Genomic DNA, 22,837 nt, shown 5'->3' with positions numbered 1-22,837 from the left:
CCTTTAGCATTTGTTGTAAAGGTGGTTTGGTGGTGCTGAATTCTCTTAGCTTCTGCTTGTCTGTAAAGGTTTTAATTTCTCCGTGGAATCTGAATGAGATCCTTGCTGGGTAGAGTAATCTTGGTTGTAGGTTTTTCTCTTTCATTACTTTAAATATGTCCTGCCACTCCCTTCTGGCTTGCAGAGTTTCTACTGAAAGATCAGCTGTTAACCTTATGGGGATTCCCTTGTGTGTTATTTGTTGTTTTTCCCTTGCTGCTTTAAATATTTTTTCTTTGTATTTAAATTTTGATAGTCTGATTAGTATATTTCTTGGTGTGTTTCTCCTTGGATTTCTCCTATATGGGACTCTCTGTGCTTCCTGGACTTGATTGACTATTTCCTTTCCCATGTTTGTTAGGGAAGTTTTCAACTATAATCTCTTCAAATATTTTCTCAGTCCCTGTCTTTTTCTCTTCTTCTTCTGGGACCCCTATAATTCGAATACTGGTGCGTTTAATGTTGTCACAGAGGTCTCTGAGACTGTCCTCAATTCTTTTCATTCTTTTTTCTTTATTCTGCTCTGCAGTAGTTATTTCCACTATTTTATTTTCTTTGTCACTTACCTGTTCTTCTGCCTGTTATTCTGCTATTGATTCCTTCTAGAGAATTTTTAATTTCTTTTACTGTGTTGTTCATCATGGTTTTTTGCTCTTTAGTTCTTCTAGGTCCTTGTTAAATGTTTCTTGTAATTTTCCATTCTATTTCCAAGATTTTGGATCATCTTTACTAACGTTACTCTGAATTCTTTAGCTAGACTGCCTATTTCCTCTTCATTTGTTTGGTCTGGTGGGTTTTTACCTTGCTCCTTCATCTGTTGCGTATTTCTCTGTCTTCTCATTTTGTTTAACTTACTTTTTGGGGTCTACTTTTCGCAGGTTGCAGGTTCGTAGTTCCCATTGTATTTGGCGTCTGCCCCCAGTGGGTGAGGTTGGTTCAGTGGGTTGTGTAGGCTTCCTGGTGGAGGGGACTGGTGTCTGTGTTCTGGTGGGGCTGGATCTTGTATTTCTGGTGGGCATGGCTGCGTCTGGTGGTGTGTTTTCGGGTGTCTGTGACCTTATTATGATTTTAGGCAGCCTCTCTGCTAATGGGTGGGGTTGTGTTCCTGTCTTGTTAGTTGTTTGGCATGGGGTGTCTAGCACTGTAGCTTGCTGGCCATTGGGTGGAGCTGGGTCTTAGCGTTGAGATGGAGATCTCTGGGAGATTTCTCACCGATTGATATTACGTGGGGCTGGGAGGTCTCTGGTAGTCCAATGTCCTGAACTCGGCTCTCCCACCTCAAAGACTCAGATCTGACACCTGGTTCAAGCACCAAGGCCCTGTCAGCCACACAGCCAGGTATGTGGGGATTTTCTTGCCTTTTGGGAAGTCTGAGGTCTTCTGTCAGCGTTCAGTAGGTGTTCTGTAGGAGTTGTTCCACTTGTAGAAGTATTTTTGATGTATTTGTGGGGAGGAAGGTGATCTCCACATCTTACTCCTCCACCATCCTGAAGGTCCCCCTAAAATTATTATTATTATTTTTCAAGTAGTTTTTTAAAATTTATTTATTTATTTATTTATTTTTGGCTGCATTGGGTCTTCATTGCTGCATGTGGGCTTTCTCTAGTTGCAGCAAACAGGGGCTACTCTTCGTTGCAGTGCACAGGCTTCTCATTTTGGTGGCTTCTCTTGTTGCAGAGCATGGGCTCTAGGCGCGTGGGTTTCAGTCGTTGTGGCATGTGCGCTCAGTAATTTGTGGCTCATGGGCTCTAGAGCGTAGGCTCAGCAGTTGTGGCGCATGGGCTTAGTTGCTCTGTGGCATGTGGGATCTTCCCGGACCAGGGCTTGAACCCCTGTCCCTTGCATTGGCAGCAGATTCTTAACCACTGTGCCACCAGGGAAGTCCCTAAAATTATTTTTTAATTCAATTTTTTTGGTTTTCATGATTTCACTTTTACAATGCAATATTTACACGTTTCGAATTTATTTTGAGATCTTTCTAAATTACTAGCCCAGCTGTTCCAACATCATTTATTGAATAATCCATTTATCCCTCAATAATTTGAGAAGATTTATTTATTATGTACTAAATTCCTATTTGTTTGGAGGTTTATTTCTGAATTCTCTTTTGTTTCACAAAGCTGTCTATTCTTTGGCTAATAATAACATTCCTTAATATTGAAGTTTTACTGGTAGGTATATTACCTCTGTATTAATTTTCTTTTTCAGAGATTTTCTGCCTCTACTCAGACATTTATTTTTATAGGTGAACTCTACTATTATTTTTCAAGTTAAAAAGAGAAGAAGAAACCTCTGGAATTCTGTTTGGGATGATAATGAATTAACCTATTAAACTTTGGGAGATTTTCATGTTTGTATAATTATTTTTTTTAATTTAATTTTTATGTTATATTGGGGTATAGTTGATTTACAATGTTGTGTTAGTTTCAGGTGTACAGCAAAGTGGTGCAGTTAACATACACATATATCCATTCTTTTTCAGATTCTCTTCCTATATAGATTATTACAGAATACTGAGTAGAGTTCCCTGTGCTATATAGTAGGCCCTTGATGTTTGTATTATTGAGTCTTTCTATACTGGATCAAAGTACAGTTGACCTTTGAACAATGTAGGGGTTGGGGTGCTGACTCTGAGCACTGGAAAATCCAGCTATAACTTATAGCTGTCCTCTGCATCTGTGGTTCCACATACTCGGATTCAAACAACTGCAGAGTATGTAGTACTGTAGGATTTATTATTGAAAAAAAATCAGCGTATAAGTGGACTTGTGCAGTTTGAACCCCTGTTGTTCGAGAGTCAACTATATATCTATACATATTTTTTATATTCCATAATTGTTTCCCAAGTAGATCTTATGTTTTTCTTTTAAATTTTACCACTAAGTATTTTGTTTTAAAAATCTGATTTTGTAAAATGGGATGCTTTCTTTCATTTTGTTTTCTAACCTATTTTTGTCCAAAGGTTTGTTTTCTCATTGGGTGCCAGCCACATCAGGAGTGGAAGTGTGAATCTGGTTTGAGCAGAGTTAAGACAAACAACTTCAAGTTCTGGGCTATATTTGGTCTTGTTTTTATCTAGGTCTTCTCCTACTTGCCTCCTATCCATTCTAAAACTGAGAATGGCCCTTTTATTATTCAATGTCTTGTATCTCATCATCTTTCTCAGTTAGCCAACTCCCTATTGTTCATCCAAGCACGTTGAGAGTTGTAAAACATGCTATTATACATCTATATATTGTTTTCTTTGTTTTAAAATTATTCCTAACATTTTGAGTTATGTGGATATTTAAAAAATAAATTTATCAATTATATATTTTTTTGCTCAATTGTTTTTTTCCATAGGGGGGAAAAAAGAGTAAGTTTCGCAATAGAAGTAGCTTATACTCAGAGACACAGGAGTAGAGGGAGGCTGCCAAAACTCTAGGAGTCAACAGAGCTGGAAACCACAACTTAATTCATCAGTTTGGCATACCTCATTCTCATATTTGCAGAAACACTGATGTCTACCTCCTGTGGCCTCCCCACAAGAAACTGCCCACAATGGTCAGTTCAGCTTCCAAAAAGATGTGAGGAGAGAGAACCAAAAAGTCTATTGAGGCCTTTAGCACCAGAAGTGTTTTGCTATTGCACATGCTGTCTCTACTGAGTATCTGTTCTGCACAATCTGAGGAGTACCTATCTATTGCCACAGTGATATCTTTTCTTGCCCAGACCTCTTCAGCCCTGTACAGTTATACCATAGTTAGACTTCCGGTTTATACTTACACATATCCAGCCATTGATCCCCAAAGGTGATAACATGCTAGGGCGTCACTGGAAGCTCCTGAAGTAATTACCTATTTCTCATATGTGCCTCGACCAAAACTGCTTACTTTGGATATTGAGGTTCTTGGGTTGGCTGGGTCTTAAGCACAAATCACTGAAGGAGAGTTCTACTTCAAAGCCCTTGGTGCTTTTTTCCAATGAAAAATCTTGGACTGAACCACCTCAATCTGTCGGAAAACTTCTAACAATGTTAAACCTCAAAAAGGAAGTTGTTCAAATTCTAGTTCATATTTTTTTCCCCAAGTGGCTCTTTCACCAGTATGTAAAATTTCCCATGCCTTACCCTGGAGGCAGACTCTGTACACCATGAAGTCTTGAGGAAAAACGTCAGGTTATGAGACTTACCCCCAAGAGAACAGGTGCCTGAACATCTTACATAACTAAAAGCAAAACAAAGATCTCCAAAGGGATTGGCTACAGGTACCTAAACCAAGAAATGCTGCCAGCTTGTCATACAAGGTTCTAAATTCAGCTCACCTGAAACTCTGTTACACATGCAGGCTATCAAAAAAACCAAAGCAGGTTTGGAGGAGGTATGAGTTTTGGGAAAGAGAAATGGGGGAGGCAATTGCCTAAAACTTTTCTTGGTGCTTTCAGTTTGTCTTTAGGGTGTGTAGGTGAATTCGCCAGGTGTAAAAGACTGGAGACAGAAGGGACGCTATATAAATATAATGAGTCTAGTATGGAAGTTGTTAAAACAGTCCACATAAGTTCTGTTATGATTAGCATACAAATGCCACCTCTTTTCAACATTAACAGAATTATATTCTATCCCTACATGTTGCTTTAGGCATCTCATTTACCAACACATTTGGACATCAGATAGGCATAAAGTATATAACTTATAGTGCATAAAAATCACAGAAGTACTTATTGATTCCTAAATTAGGATAATATATTTTAGCTGGTGCAGTCTTTTATCAATAAATCTTAATTGTATTTTCAAGTTAGAGCCTGCAGGGAGAATGTGCTCTAGTTTTGTTTTGTTTTTTTTCTTAGGTTTCCAGAAACATTGAACCCAAACACTGTGAATGTTCCCTGACTAAATGTAACTGGATTGCTTTGTTGATTGCTCATCAACAAAGATGAATCAATTCCTTTAATTTGTTCAAATGAAGATCATTCACATATTCTAGGTCTAAGGTTTTCAACTACTCTGTAAAAGTAATTAGTTTTTCTTGTAAACTACATTTCAACCAGTAGAATATTATAAAATATTAATCTTCTTTTAAATGAATTCTCAAATTTCAGCACTATTTTCAGTGCAAACACATGTTAAACTTTTACCTCTGGGATAAACAAAAAGATGATGCATTAAAAAGACTACTCCCTTTAGGGAATTTTGCCAACATTTTTTGCAAAATAAATAATGTATGCCAGAATCATTAACAGCATAGAAAGCCATGGGAATGATCCCAAATTTTAAAAAATGAAATTCAGTATTTTCACAGTTTGACTTGAAGAAAATGAAAGTGAAGGCATCACTGTGGAATTTTAGTTTTGAATGCCTCTTTTTATCTGATATGTTCAAAGTCAAACATAATATTTTCCTTCCATTGGTATGAATCTGTCTTCATTGTGTTCCCTCAAAAGCCAACCCTGAAACAAGAGCTTGGGTGCAGAGGGTGTGTTTGGGGGATAATCTGCAGGCAAACTGAAGAAGGCAACTCGTGTGACAATCTATCGATTTTATTCTGTTTAATTACAACATCAACTCTCTGGGTAGATAAATCAATCATCACCCTTAATTTCAAGCACCTGAAGCTAACTCTCTTTAGCTGATTAAGCAGAAAAAGGAGTTTATTAAAAGGATACTGGCTGGCTCATGGAACTGCTGGGAGGCCCAGAGAACTAAACTTGAAGTTAACTGCCTGGGAACCATTCTGAACTCAGTTGGCCCAAATAGGAAACTGCTGCTTCTGTTGTTGTCCTACAGAGCATTAGGGAAGGTGCTGTCACCTCCCAACTCCCCTCTAGGCCACTCCTGTGCCGGGAACTGGACCCTGAAACCACAGAGAAACTGCATACACTGGTGCTGCTACCATCGAAAGAAGCAGCATAGTGCCCACACCTTGATTTTAGCCCTGCAAGACTTATTTTGGACTTCTGACTTCCAGAGCTTTATGAGAATAAATTTGTGTTGTTTTAAGCTATTAAGGTTGTGGTAATTTATTAAAGCAGCGACAGAAAACCCAATACACCCTTTTTACCAGAGAGATAAAAGAGATGAGAGAAATAGGGAGAGACACAGAGAGATCAGTGAAGATGATGATGATGATTGCAATGATGCAGTTTGAAACCCTTGATTTATTTGTGTCCAAGCCAGTACTATCCCTGCAAACTGCAGTTACTGGGCAGACACATTTGTTTTGAACACCAAATAATTTGTATATATTTCTACCACCTACAACTGAAAGTCTTAAAAATACAAGGTAGCAATCTCATTTTCAAAATTTCCAACTTGTAAAGTGTAAGGAAAATAAGAGTATAGAATAAGCAAGTTTCTCCTTTGCCATGCACACAGATAAAGTGTATTTCTTAAAGAAAGAAAAATGCTTTCTGAATTCTGTGCACATTAACCAAGCACACTCAAATGGAGGCAGTATTACAGGTAAAAAATGTTCAAAAAATCTCTGAAGACAAAAGAAAGTCAATGCTTCCGTTACTCACTGTTGAATATAAACTTATTTATTGGGTGGTGGTGTGATGAATTGGGAGATTGGGATTGACATGTATACACTGATGTGTATAAAATGGATGACTAAAAAGAACCTGCTGTATAAAAAAATAAATAAAATAAAATTAAAAAAAAAACCCTTACTTATTATCTTGGGATAAAATAGCAAGCATTTAGCTTTTGAATCATTAAAGTTCACTGGTTTCAAGAGTGAAGTTGTCATCTTGGCCAAATACAAATTTTGTTCTGGGTTTAGGAGAGTTAATTCCCCTGAAACAGTCTGGTCATGCAGAATTTAAAAAGAAGCAGTACCTAGATCTTTTGGCAGTATGATTAACTGTAGCTCAACACCTGATAAATCTAGTGTACACTTTTACATTAGTCATTTTAGATAATATAACTTTCCTCTAGTTTGGAAGGCACACATCGGTTACATATGCAAAGGCAGTTCCAACAAGGATCATAGTCACTCATATACTTTGACAAAAAGATGGTCAATCTATGTGGGAAATGCATCTTTATTTCTTTTTTGGGAGAGACATATGGAAAAAGGAAACATTCAAGGTTGAATCAATTTTGGTTATTAAAGGGGCGAAAAATGTTACAACTGGATTTCTGCTGGCGTTTAGACGTAGGTAAAAGGTGTTCTAAGCTTGAATCCAACAGTGGTTTGAATGACCTACCAATTTTACCTTCATGTAATTGGTCTGAAGTTATATACCTTTTCACATTTATGTATAGTTTATTATATGCCTGACACTGTGCTAAACACTTTACTCACATCATTTCATTTCATTGTCATAGCAACCCAATGGAATAGGTACTGCTATTATTTTCACTTTACCAATAAGAAAACTGAGGGTTGGAGAGATTAAGCATCTTTCCCGATATTATAAAACTAATTGGAAAAGACAGGATACACATTTGACAGTTAGATTCAGATACTTCAGAGCCTACTTTCTAAACCAATAATAACAGATCAATTCCAGCTTGAATTTATATATGCTACCTTTGTTTCATTATATTCTTCTGGTGTTTATGCTATGTTCTAGAAACATAAATCTTTATGGAAATACATGACTAACAGCTTCCCTATGGATCTACTAACATGCTAGTTTTGTTAATTTAGAACTATACGAGGAAAGATTATAAACTAACATTTGGAAGAAATGATTTTTCATGGAATAATTAAAAAGAAAGGATTGACAGTTCTTTTCTTGGACTACTGAACTATTTTTGTAGTTAATTAATTGAGACTGAGTCTAAACAGATTTATTATCTCATCTTAAATATCTGAGTTTTCCAGAGTTATATCTTAAGCCTGGTTCACTTACTCTACATATAGAACTCTACCTTCATGATTGCATCTGATCTCATAATTTTAAGCATCACTTATATTCAGATAACTTACACATTTGTATCAATAGCCCAAACCTCTTTCCCTAAATCCAGTTGCTTAGTGGTTATCTTTGTTTAGAAGAGCCACAAACACCTTAAACATTATCAAAGCAGAATTTATTGTCTCTTCCTCTTGACCACATCCCTTTCCGTTATGACCCCCTCAATCATTTTTTATCTTGTATGCCCTGTTCAGTTAGTGGCACCACTATCCATCATCTGAGCATCATTGATTCCTTTCTTGGTTTTGAAGCATCAAAGAGCTAGGTATCTAGGAACTAGTAACCCATGAACCAAGATCTTGGAGAGAAGGTACATAAATTGGTACCTGATGATCCCAACACGCTGTGCTGTTTATCCTCTCCAGGCATGTGCTTATTGTGCATGGTGTAGAATGAGGGGATTAGAAATCATACAGAAATCATTGGCCAAGAGGTTGAGCAGGAACTTCATCAGTCTTACAATGGTGGGGAGACAAAATTTGGAGTTTAAAGACCTAAAGAAAAGAGGCTATGGTAAACCCTCCAGACTTTCAGTTGAGACCCATGAAGGGAAACATCCTAGAAAGAGTACAAACTGAAAATATGGAGCTATCACAAAACTGAAATTCAACTGTGAATTGGTACAACACAAGAGTATATTCAAGGTGATATATCCCTAATTCTAACTACATACAGGGGAAAAAAAAACCCCAAAAACTAAATCCTTTTTTGGAGAAAGAAAGCATGATCCAGAGCTTCAAGTTATCACTACAAATTTTCACACACAACACCCAGTATTTTGTGGAAAATTATAAGTATGCCAGGACATGACCACAACCCAAGAGAGAGAAAAAAAAAAAAAACAGATAAAAGAAACAAACACAAAGAGATCCATATATTGTATTTATTACGTATGAACTTTAAAATAACCATTAATTAATACATTTAAGTAAAAGATGAAAAGATAAGGGATTTCAACAGAAAACTGGAATTATCAAATTATCTGAAAATTCTAGAACTAAAAATTATAGTAACTCAAGAACTTAGCTAATGAGCGCAATAGATATTAGACATGGCTGAAGAGAGGGTTGATGAAATATAAGAAAGACCAGAAAACATTATCCAGATTGAGTTATGGTGAGAAAATGAGATAGGAAGTGCAGAAAAGAGCTTAAGAATTCTGGGGCATGATGACATTTTCTGATGTACACGTAATCTGAGTCCTAGAAAGGAAAGAACAGAGAATGAGCAGAAGCAATATTTGAAAACATGATGACATAAATTTTTAATAACTTATGAAAGACAAAGTAATAGAATCTAGAAGCGTTATGAACTTCAAGCAGGATAATTAAAAGAAAACACCATCTAGACTAATAATAAACACATTATTAGTCAAACTGCTGAAAGTGAAATATAAAGAGAAAATCTTGGAAGTAGCCAGAAGAAAAACAGTAAGACACCTCAACAGAAATGATGAAAATAACAACAAAAAACAGAAGTTTCTGTAATCAAGTGAAAACAAATACCTTAGAATTCCAAACAGGCAAAAATATCCTTAAAAAATTAAAATAATTTAAGATGGATCATAGAACTAAGTGTAAAAGGTAAATGATAAAACTTCTGGACTAAATAATAAGAAACTATCTTCCTGGCCTTGGGGTAAGCAATTATTTCCTAAACAAAACATACTAACCACAATAAAGAACACTGGAAAATTGGACTTCACTGAAATCAAGAACTTACATACATGAAAAGACAACGTTTTTTTTTTTTTTTTTTTTTTTTTTTAAAGGGCATGGGGTCGGGAGAGGCCTTTTTATTTTTTTATTTTTTTTTTAAATTTTATTTATTTATTTATTTATTTATTTATGGCTGTGTTGGGTCTTCGTTTCTGTGCGAGGGCTTTCTCTAGTTGCGGCGAGCGGGGGCCACTCTTCATCGTGGTGCGCGGGCCTCTCACTATCGCGGCCTCTCTTGTTGCGGAGCACAGGCTCCAGATGCGCAGGCTCAGTAATTGTGGCTCACGGGCCCAGTTGCTCCGTGGCATGTGGGATCTTCCCAGACCAGGGCTCGAACCCGTGTCCCCTGCATTGGCAGGCAGATTCTCAACCACTGCGCCACCAGGGAAGCCCAAGACAACGTTAAGAAGTGAAAAGGGAAGCCAAAGATCAGAAGACTACAATCATAAGGCATATCCACCCAAAGACTGTTATCCAACAGAAAGGCTGACTATACCACAAGGTTAGTGAGGATGTGGAGAAATGAACTCTCATAGTTAGCTAATGGGAGTGTTAATTGGTACAGCCACTTTGGAAATTTGTTTGGTGGTATCTATTAAATGGTCTACTCTTAAATGATCAGCAATTTTATTCCTAGTATAATGAGTGCTTATGTTCACCATGTAAATGTACAAGAATGATCATAGAGCTTTATTCATAATTTCAGTCATCTAAAAACAACCTGAATATATATCAATATGATATGGGATAAATCAACTGTGGTAATTCATACAATGGAATATTATTCAGAAAACCGCTACATGCCACAGAATGAATGAATCTCAAAGACACAATGTTGTGCAAAAGAAAGCAGGCACAAAACAGTATATACTGTATAAGTCCATTTATATGAAGGTTAAAAGCAGGCAAAACTAATTTGTGGTTATAAAGGTTGGGATAGTGTTAGCTCTGGGAAAATATTGATTAGGAGGATATAACAGAGCCTTCTAGCCTGCTGGAAATTCTTCTAGAGTGCTTGAGCTAGGTCATGGTAACATAAGTGTTTACATATGTAAAAATTCATTTACCTGTAATGAAAGACATTTTCAGAAAAAGAAAAAAATTGAGAGACTTAATCAATAGTAGGTGTGCATTAAAAGAAATAAAAAAGGCAGTGCTTCAATTAGAAAGAAATGATCCTTGATGAAAGCATGGAAAATGCAGGCAGCAGTAAATAGCAACAGAAAGGGTCAAATGTGGGTTAACATTAACTGTATAAAACAATAATAGTAATGCCAAATGACATCTGTAACACAAAAAGAGGCAAGGAGCAGTTAACAGAGTGGAAGTGTTCCAAAATCCTTGCATTGTCTGGTACTTTGTAGAAGTACTAGTTTATAATAGACTTGAGTAAGTGAAGGATGTATGTCATAATCTCTAGAGAATTAATGCAAGCCACAAATGAGAATCACAGAAGTAGATCTTCAATTTCTAGCAGTTATATTTAAAACTAGTAGAAAAAAAAACAGGTGAAATTAATTTTAATAATTTTTTTTAACCTAATATATCTAAGATATAAATCAATATAAAATTATTAATGAGGGTCTTTAAAATAATGTCTTCAAAATCTGTTGTCTTACTTTTATAGCACATCTCAATGTGGACTACCCACATTTCAAGTCCTCCCATGTGGCTACTAGCTAACATATTGGACAGCCCAGCTCTACAGCAGTGATTCTCAAGAAGAGGGATTGTGACCCACAGGGGATGTGTGACAATGTCCGAAGACATTTTTGATTGTCATGCCTGTAGCAGCATGGGTGGTACTATTGGTATCTAGTGGGTGGAAACCATGGATGCTGCTAAACGTCCTATAATTATCACAGAAGAGCCTCCTCGCAGCCCATAAGGAATTCTTCAGTCCAAGATATCAATCATAACATGGTTGAGAAACCCTGCTCTAGAGTAACCCCTAAAATAAAAGTTAAAAATTATATAACTAGTAAGCTAATGGTGGGAAGGAGAATGAACAGTAAAAATTACTTGACTAATTCAAAAGAGTAAAAGAATGGAGAGAAAAAAGGAATATAGAACAGATGGGACAAATAGAAAACAAGTAGTTATATTAGTTAATTTATGCTAAATAAATACATGGATTAATATTCTAATTAAAGATTAAGATTGTCGGATGGGGAGAAAAGTCCCTACCTATATGTTGCAAATTTTTTTTTACATATTAGGGTGTATAAAAGTTGAAGGTAAAATGGTTACAAAGGCTATACCTTGTAAACTCCAACCAAAATAAAACTGGTATAGCTATGTTAAGATCAAAATAGGCTTTAATGCAAGATGTATTACTAGAAGCAAAGAAAGATATTTCATAATGATACAAAGGTCTTCCATCAAAGTGATGGAAGTGACTGATTTAAAATTCCAGATGACCACATTACTTCACTGATATAAATCTTTCAATGTCTCCCCATTGACCTTGAATAAAGCTCAAACTACAATTATAGTAGATAAGGTCCTCCATTAATCACCTGCTTTACCACTAACATCTCATGACATTTCTTCCCACAAAATTCATGTTCAGCAGTGTTGAAGAGCATGCAGTTACTCAGAATTATCCTATCATTTTATGCTGTGTTTTTGCTCATATTAGTCCCACTCCCTGTAATGCTTTTCTTCATGGACATCATCTGAAAAAGTTCTATTTATCTTTCAAAGCTGTATTCTGTATATCCTAGCTAAATCTTTTCTGACTGACCTCCACATATAATTCTTCCCTCTTCTGTGTACCTCTGTACCTCATGGACACTTAAAAAATAATTTCTTGTATAATTCTGCTGTTTCTGGTAGCCAGCAGGAAGATATTAAGCACTCAGTAATACTTTTTTTTAAGAAGTTACAGAAGTTTATTTACTAAAGCAAAAATTTAGCGACTATGTGAGTCAAGATGCCTTTTTAAGGTACCTATTTGACTTTTTAATTCTGATGTTTAAACCTGAGATATAGCTTTTGTAATAACTCAGACTTTCGGAGTCTAATTCCATGTCAGGCACTCATTAATTTTTACAGAACTTATTTGTGTTGGTAAGTGCAATAGCCTTGGAGAGATACTTACTATAAAATTGTCTAAAATTTTTACCAAGGTATTTTTCCAATTATTATAGTCCTTTTAGATTCAGCTCAAATATGAACAACTTGTAAATTGTTTATATAATGATTTCAATTAGTATCTTTTAAACTAAAATCTCATTATTCTCTTCTCATTTTATTAATTTTATACTTATGAATGGAGTCATGTGAGAAGTTAATACAATTAATTGTGCCAGTACAGTATCTGAGAAAGAGCATCTATTTATGCCGCTCTTTTGTTACAGATTGCTTGATTCTTTTTCATAGCTTGATTCTTTTTCAATAGTTTTCTAGACTGACCTAGTCAAACTGTAATCAGTACATGAATTAACTTGAAAAACTTGCATTTTATGTATTTATAAAAAGTATGAATCCATACTTTGTTGAGAATTTAGAGTAGAATTTTCAGAAATTATTCAATGCAGCACCATCAAACAGGGTTATATCATTAGGAAAAATTGCAACAACAAGGGTTTTAACTTTTGCATGTTATTCAAAATGTTTTCAGCTGATTCTACAGTTCTTTTTGCTAGACTCAGAAATTAAAATAGCCAAAGTAATTTCTTAGATGAATTGATTTATAACCAGGGTAATAATGTTTTCATAATTTTAAAATGGAGGAATTTCAGATTTGTGTTGTAGTAGACTAATTAAGGATGAAAACTTTGGGTCAAACTGCCAGGATCTAAATTCAAGCTTTGCCACATCCTAGCTATATAATCTTGGTCAATGCCTTAATTTCCCTAAGCTGCAGTTTTTCGTCTGTAAAATACAGATAAAAATACTACCTACTTCACACATTATTTTGAGGTTTAAATGACTTAATACAGATAAGACATTTAGTATGGTTCCTCTTATACAGTAAATATCCAATAGAAAGAAATGAGCTAACACAAAAGATAGAGCTAAGTAAAATCAACAAATCATATAGTTAATCAAAAGAGCTATTTTACATCATCTACCATGTATCTAAGTACTACTAACAAAAGCTATCATTTAGCGATCACTGTGCTACATATTGTATATACATTATCTCATTTAAATTTTACAATAACTTTGAGAGTTGACTGTAATGTCCTTATTTTATTGATATGTTAATTGAGGCTCAGAGAGTATAAGCTCAAAGTTATATATTCAGTAAGAATATTTTGACATGATCATTTGAAGCAGACATTCTAATATCAGGGATATTTTGGTGCAGCCTATAAAAACAAATCTTTAAACTTTCTATTTTCCCCTACAAAATGAAAATAGCTTTACTGTGCTCTTTTCCAATTAAAATAACACCACCTATTGAAAACAATTTGGGCAATACAAAAAGATATAAGACTCACCTATTACTCCTTCATTCAAAGGTGGCCACTCAATATATTTGGTGAACAAAAACAGCAGACACTACTAGTTGCCCATCAATTATCCATTCTCCCCTTATTTCTTAATAACAAATTCAAATTTTTGTTTAGTCAAGCTAAAATATTCACCTCCCAGATAAGCAGTGGACCTGTGAACCAGTTCCAGCCAAGGAGATGCAGGCAGAAATCACTGGGTAGGCACTGTTGGAAAGGTTTTTGATTTGGAAAAGACAATCACCTTTTCTTTTCCCCTTTCTTTTCCTTTTCCTGCATACAGTTCAAACATGCTAGAAGTGCAGTCACCATTTTGTGGCCTAAAGGAAGAAAATCTCATGCAGTCAGGCATAATAAAGCTTGAATCCCTGATGGCATCATGGAGCCATTTTACCAGTCTTGGACTGCCTACTTTGGGAATTCTTGTTATAGGTAAAAAAAAAGAAACCACTTTTTGATTAATCCATTGAATCTTGTTTCTGTTATATGCAGCTAAATGCAACCTTCACTAATACACTGCCAGTCTGAAATTTTTTTCCTATTCAATTATATTAAAATTTAAAAGGTAACCTCATTATACTTATTATAACTTTACTATAGTGCTTATTATAGAAAGGTACTTTTATTATAATTATAAAAGGTAACAATATTAATTATAAATTTGTCATAAACAATATTTATTTAACTGTATTTATTTAATATTTAATATTTATTTAACTGTATGTCATTCACAGAGACACCTTTGGCTCCTTACCCAATAACCATTTTTCCTAATTCTTTGTTAAAACAATTCCAATTTTGTTTTGATGGCATTAAGTTCAGCCTCTGGCATGAACTTTACTTGGTATATATGTTCATTATAGCTATTCATTTCCTTTTGTCAGTAATTTGTGTAAAAATGACAGTGTGAAGCCATTCTGGCCAATGAGACCTCAGAGGAAATCTACTGTAGATTTGGGAAAGATTTACCATCCTGAAAAGAGACATACGAGAAGAAATTGTTTTCTTCTGTCAGTTTCTTCTCCTTGAGATTCTACTGTATGAAGAAATAATGTCTGCAGCTACAGCAGCCATCTTGTAAAAATAAGGGGAGATGCCACTGACACTCATGATGACAGAGTGCAGAGAATCTGTGACACTAACCAGGTTTTCTTATAACATAAAAAAATGTATTTATGCTTTAAGCTACAGTTAATTGTTTTTAATTTGCAGGCAAAAGCATTTTTAATGTCACATTTATTCAACACACATTTATTGTGCACCTTCCATGTATCAGGCACTATTTTTATGTTGGGAATATGTCAGTGAACAAAACAAATTCTTTTGCCTTCATTGAGTTTACTTTTAAAGGGAGAGTCATATTAAGTAAATAAATTATAGGGAAAGTAAGTTATGTTTTATATTAGAAAGTGATACAGGTTATGGAAAACTTCACATGTCTTTTTGTTTCACTGTGCTTATACATTTATAACAATAAAATAAGTGTTTTATTTTATTTATTTTAAATTAATTTTTTTCTCCTCTTTATTATAGTTAGGGCACCATCTTGCCTTTTTTGGGGAAAAATTCTTTGTTGGTTGGTTATGCCACCAATGAATTACATTTTAGATGGTAAAGTGATCATTTCAAAATATTTGTTCTAGAGAGGGTATTGAATCTGATAGGCAAGAACCACTGGTTTCAAGGACTGTTTTTCTTGTCTCTGAGAGTTCTAAAAGGTCTTAGTATCTATTCTCAACCTAGGATTGCCTTACATAAGTGTAAGACATCTTAAGAAATCTGTAATCTATTTGGGACGATTGCAAAACAAATATATGGAACATTAGAGAACACCCAAGTGCTCATGATAAGATACTGACCAATGTGCTCTCTGTTTTTTGTTTGTTATTTTTTTAAGAAAACTTTTTATTTATTTATTTTTATTGAGGTATAATTGACATATGACATTATATTAGTATCAGGTGTACAACATAGTGATTTGATATTTGTATATATTGTGAAATGATCACCACAATAGTTAACATCCATTGCAATACATAGTTACAAAATTTTTTTTCTTATGATGAGAACTTTTAAGATCTATTCTCTTAGCAACTTTCAAATGTGGAATACAGTATTGTGAGCAGATGACCACATAACATGAACAACAAATGCTGACAACCAAGATTTCAGAACTAAGCATCACAAGCACATAGAATTTATAAAAGTCTTCTGGTGCCAGAAGAAAACTTCAAAGAAGGCTTCTGAACTCACCTCCTCCCATGGACACACCAAATATACAGCTACACACAGAGCAATTCTCTCAGAAAGAAATCCAGAAACTGGCTGAGTGACTCCTACACATTGTGTGAACAAGAAAGCACCCATATCAAAATGGATAGGAGATGCTGAAACACACTCTTGCCATAAACCCTACCCTGGCATAGCAACATAAAATTGGGAGGGAACTCACAGCTTCCAGCTTCCCCCTAAGGAGTAAAGGGTTTGGATACAACATGTGGTGCCCCAACTTTTAAAACTTCTACTTGAGAGACAACCAAGAGCTCAGGCCAGGCTGAATGAATAAGTCCATCTCCTACATGAGAGCACTTGTCAAGACGGGGAGAGGTGGCTATTTTACGTGATGTACAGAAACCAACACAGAGAGTCAAGGAAGATAAAGAAACAGAGGAGTATGTTCCAAATTTTAAAAAAGATGAAACTCTGGAAGTAACCTTAATAAAATGCGCATGAGAGACTACTATAAACAAATACATGCCCCCAAACGGGATGAATTTCTAGAAACACACAACCTATCAAGACTGAATCATGGAGGGTCCCGATTCAAGATGGCAGAAGAGTAAGACACGGAGATCACCTTCCTCCCCACAAATACATCAGAAATACATTTACATGTGGAACAACTCCTACACAACACCTACTGAACGCTGGCAGAAGACCTCAGACCTCCCAAAAGGCAAGAAACTCCCCACGTACTTGGGTAGGGCAAAAGAAAAAAGAAATAACAGAGACAAAAGAATAGGGACGGGACCTGCACCAGTGGGAGGGAGCCGTGAAGGAGGAAAGGTTTCCACACACTAGGAAGCCCCTTTGCGGGAGGAGACTGCGGGTGGCGGAGGGGGGAAGCTTCGGAGCCACGGAGGAGAGCGCAGCCACAGGGGTGCGGAGGGCAAAGCGGAGAGATTCCCGCACAGAGGATCGGTGCCGAGCAGCACTCACCAGCCCGAGAGGCTTGTCTTCTCCCCCGCCAGAGCGGGCGGGGCTGGGAGCTGAGGCTCCGGCTTCGGTCGGGTCGCAGGGAGAGGACTGTGGTTGGCTGCGTGAACACAGCCTGAAAGGGGGCTAGTGTGCCCCAGCTAGCCGGGAGGGAGTCTGGGAAAAAGTCTGGACCTGCCTAAGAGGCAAGAGACCATTGTTTCGGGGTCCGTGAGGAGAGGGGATTCAGAGCACCGACTAAACGAGCTCCAGAGACGGGCGCGAGCCCGGCTATCAGCGCGGACCCCAGAGATGGGCATGAGACTGTAAGGCTGCTGCTGCCGCCACCAAGAAGCCTGGGAGTCACTGGGTGTCACATGTCACTATCCACACCTTCCCTCCCAGAAGCCTGTGCAGCCCGCCACTGTCAGGGTCCCGTGATCCAGGGACAACTTCCCCAGGAGAACACACTGCACGCCTCAGGCTGCTGCAATGTCACCCTGGCCTCTGCCGCCGCAGGGTCGCCCCGCATTCCATACCCCTCCCTCGCCCTGGTCTGAGTGAGCCAGAGCCCCCTAATCAGCTGCTACTTTAACCCCATCCTGTCTGAGCGAAGAACAGACGCCCTCAGGCGACCTACACACAGAGGCGGGGCCAAAGCCAAAGCTGTACCCCAGGAGCTGTGCCAACAAAGAAGGGAAAGGGAAATCTCTCACAGCAACCTCAGGAGCAGCAGATTAAATCTCCACAATCAACTTGAGGTACGCTGTATCTGTGGAATACCTGAATAGACAACAAATCATCCCAAAATTGAGGCGGTGGACTTTGGGAGCAACGATATATATATATTTTTCCTTTTTCTCTTTTTTCCGTGTGGCTGACAGGGTCTTGGTGCTCTGGCCGGGTGTCAAACCTGTGCCTCTGAGGTGAGGGAGCCAAGTTCAGGACATTGGTCCACCAGAGACCTCCTGGCTCCACGTAATATCAAATGGCGAAAACTCTCCCAGAGATCTCCATCTCAATGCTAAGACCCAGCTCCACTCAACAATCAGCAAGACAGGAACGCAACCCCACCCATTAGCAGAGAGGCTGCCTAAAATCATAATAAGGTCACAGACACCCCAAAACACACCACCAGACGCGATCCTGCCCACCAGAAAGACAAGATCCTGCCTCATCCTCCAGAACACAGGCACTAGTCCCCTCCACCAGGAAGCCTACAGAACCCACTGAACCAACCTTAGCCACTGGGAGCAGACACCAAAAACTACAGAAACTACGAACCTGCAGCCTGTGAAAATAAGACCCCAAACACAGTAAGTTAAGCAAAATGAGAAGACAGAGGAACACAGGAGATGAAGGAGTAATGCAAAAACCCACCAGACCAAACAAATGAAGAGGAAATAGGCAGTCTACCTGAAAAAGAATTCAGAGTAATGATAGTAAAGATGATCCAAAATCTTGGAAATAGAATGCAGAAAATACAAGAAACATTTAACAAGGAAATAGAAGAACTAAAGGGCAAACAAACAATGATGAACAAAATGATAAATGAAATTAAAAATTCTCTAGAAGGAATCAATAGCAGAATAACTGAGGCAGAAGAATGGATAAGTGACTTGGAAGATAAAATAGTGGAAATAACTACTGCAGAGCAGAATAAAGAAAAAAGAATGAAGAGAATTGAAGACAGTCTCAGAGACCTCTGGGACAACATTAAACGCACCAACATTCGAATTATAGGGGTCCCAGAAGAAGAAGAGAAAAAGAAAGGGACTGAGAAAATATTTGAAGAGATTATAGTTGAAAACTTCCCTAATATGGAAAAGGAAATAGTTCATCAAGCCCAGGAAGCACAGAGAGTCCATTACAGAATAAATCCAAGGAGAAACATGCCAAGACACATATTAATCAAACTATCAAAAATTAAATACAAAGAAAAAATATTAAAAGCAGTGAGGGAAAAACAACAAATAACACACAAGGGAATCCCCATAAGGTTAACAGTTGATCTTTCAGCAGAAACTCCAAGCCAGAAGGGAGTGGCAGGACATAATTAAAGTGATGAAAGGGAAAAACCTACAACCAAGATTACTCTACTCAGCAAGGATCTCAATCAGATTCCACAGAGAAATTAAAACCTTTACAGACAAGCAAAAGCTAAGAGAATTCAGCACCACCAAACCACCTTTACAACAAATGCTAAAGGAACTTCTCTAGGCAGGAAACACAACAGAAGGAAGGACCTACAAAAACAAACCCCAAACAATTAAGAAAATGGTAATAGGAGCATACATATTGAAAATTACCTTAAATGTAAATGGATGAAATGCTCCAACCAAAAGACATAGACTGGCTGAATGGATACGAAAATGAGACCAGTATATATGCTGTCTACAAGAGACCCACTTCAGACCTAGGGACACATACAGACTGAAAGTGAGGGTTTGGAAAAAGATATTCCATGCAAATGGAAATCAAAAGAAAGGTGGAGTAGCAATTCTCATATCAGACAAAATAGACTTTAAAATAAAGACTATTACAAGAGACAAAGAAGGACACTACATAATGATCAAGGGATCAATCCAAGAAGAAGTTATAACAATTGTAAATATTTATGCACCCAACATAGGAGCACCTCAATACATAAGGCAAATGCTAACAGACATAAAAGGGGAAATCAACAGTAACAAAATCATAGTAGGGGACTTTAACACCCCACTTTCACCAATGGACAGATCATCCTAAATGAAAATAAATAAGGAAACGCAGTTTTAAATTATATATTAAACGAGATGGACTTAATTGATATTTATTGGACATTCCATCCAAAAACAACAGAATACACTTTCTTCTCAAGTGCTCATGGAACATTCTCCAGGATAGATCATATCTTGGGTCACAAACCAAGCCTTGGTAAATTTAAGAAAATTGAAATCGTATCATGTATCTTTTCTGACCACAATGCTATGAGACTAGATATCAATTACAGGAAAAAAATCTGCATGAATTAAAACACATGGAGGCTAAGCAATACATTGCTTAATAACAAAGAGATCACTGAAGAAATCAAAGAGGAAATCAAAAAATACCTAGAAACAAATGACAATGAAAACATGATGACCCAAAACCTATGGGATGCAGCAAAAGCAGTTCTAAGAGGGAAATTTATAAATACAATCCTACCTCAAGAAACAAGAAACATTTCAAATAAACAACCTAACCTTACACCTAAAGCAATTAGAGAAAGAAGAACAAACAAACCCCAAAATTAGCAGAAGGAAAGAAATCATAAAGATCAGATCAGAAATAAATGAAAAAGAAATGAAGGAAACAATAGCAAAGATCACTAAAACTAAAAGCTGGTTCTTTGAGAAGATAAACAAAATTGATAAACCATTAGCCAGACTCATCCAGAAAAAAAGGGAGAAGACTCAAATTAGTAGAATTAGAAATGAATAAGGAGAAGTAACAACTGACACTGCAGAAATACAAAGGATCATGAGAGAGCACTACAAGCAACTATATGCCAATAAAATGGATAACCTAGTAGAAATGGACAAACTCTTAGAAAAGCACAATGTTCCAAGACGGAACCAGGAAGAAATAGAAAATATAAACAGACCAAAGACAAGCACTGAAATTGAAACTGTGATTAAAAATCTTCCAACAAAACAAAAGTCCAGGACCAGATGGCTTCACAGGTGAATTCTATCAGACATTTAGAGAAGACCTAACACCTATCCTTCCCAAACTCTTGCAAAATATAGCAGAGGGAGGAACACTCCCAAACTCATTCTACAAGGCCACCATCACCCTGATACCAAAACCAGACAAAGATGTCACAATGAAAGAAAACTACAGGCCAATATCATTGATGAACATAGATGCAAAAATCCTCAACAAAATACTAGCAAACAGAATCCAACAGCACATTAAAAGGATCATACACCATGATCAAGTGGGGTTTATCCCAGGAATGCAAGGATTCTTCAATATATGCAAATCAATCGGTGTGATATACCATATTAACAAACTGAAGGAGAAAAACCATATGATCATCTCAATAGATGCAGAAAAAGCTTTCAACAAAATTCAACATCCATTTATGATAAAAACCCTCCAGAAAGTAGACATAGAGGGAACTTACCTCAACATAATAAAGGCCATATATGACAAACCCACAGCCAACATCGTTCTCAATGGTGAAAAAGTGAAACCAATTCCACTAAGATCAGGAAAAAGACAAGGTTGCCCACTCTCACCACTGTTATTCAACATTGGTTTGGAAGTTTTAGGGACAGCAATCAGAGAAGAAAAAGAAATAAAAGGAATCCAAATCTGAAAAGAAGAAGTAAAGCTCACTGTTTGCAGATGACATGATATTATAGAGAATCCTAAAGACGCTACCAGAAAACTACTAGAGCTAATGAATGAATTTGGTAAAGTAGCAGGATACAAAATCAATGCACAGAAATCTCTTGCATTCCTATACACTAATGATGAAAAATCTGAAAGAGAAATCAAGGAAACACTCCCATTTACCACTGCAACGAAAAGAATAAAATACCTTGGAATAAACCTACCTAAGGAGACAAAAGACCTGTATGCAGAAAACTATAAGATACTGATGAAAGAAATTAAAGATGATACAAACAGATGGAGAGATATACCATGTTCTTGGATTGGAAGAATCAATATTGTGAAAATGACTATACTACCCCAAGCAATCTACAGATTCAATGCAATCCCTACCAAACTACCAATGGCATTTTTCACAGAACTAGAACAAAAATTTCACAATTTGTATGGAAACACAAAAGACCCTGAATAGCGTAAGCAATATTGAGAAAGAAAAACAGAGCTGGAGGAATCAGGTTCCCTGACATCAGACTATACTACAGATCCACACTAATCAAGACAGTATGGTACTGGCACAGAAAGAGAAATATAGATCAATGGAACAGGACAGAAAGCCCAGAGGTAAACCCAAGCACATATGGTCAACTTATTTTTGATAAAGGAGGCAAGAATATACAATGGAGAAAAGACATTCTCTTCAATGAGTGGTGCTGGGAAAACTGGATAGCTACATGTAAAAGAATGAAATTAGAGCACTCCCTAACACCATACACAAAAATAAACTCAAAATGGATTAAAGACCTAAATGTAAGGCCAGACACTATAAAGCTCTTAGAGGAAAACATAGGCAGAACACTCTATGATATAAATCACAGTGACATCCTTTTTTGACCCACCTCCTAGAGAAATGGAAATAAAAACAAAAATAAACAAATGGGACCTAACGAAACTTAAAATCTTTTGCACAGGAAAGGAAACCATAAACAAGATGAAAAGACAAGCCTCAGAATGGGAGAAAATATTTGCAAATGAAGCCACTGAGAAAGGATTAATTTCCAAAATTTACAAGCAGCTCATGCAGCTCGATATCAAGAAAACAAACAACCCAATCCAAAAATGGGCAGAAGACCTAAACAGACATTTCTCCAAAGAAGATAT

At 36.7% G+C, this 22,837-nt stretch overlaps 1 protein-coding gene across 1 annotated transcript in view; it reads right to left on the bottom strand.

Moving 5' to 3' along the window:
- RAP1GDS1 (Rap1 GTPase-GDP dissociation stimulator 1) overlaps positions 1 to 22,837 on the bottom strand; it is a 306,019-nt gene that overhangs the window by 239,676 nt on the left and 43,506 nt on the right. The gene's annotated exons all lie outside the window — the stretch shown is intronic.

This window comes from Balaenoptera musculus, chromosome 5 (assembly GCF_009873245.2).
Source record: "Balaenoptera musculus isolate JJ_BM4_2016_0621 chromosome 5, mBalMus1.pri.v3, whole genome shotgun sequence".
NCBI lineage: Eukaryota > Metazoa > Chordata > Mammalia > Artiodactyla > Balaenopteridae > Balaenoptera > Balaenoptera musculus.
This window is presented reverse-complemented; position numbering and strand designations above follow the sequence as displayed.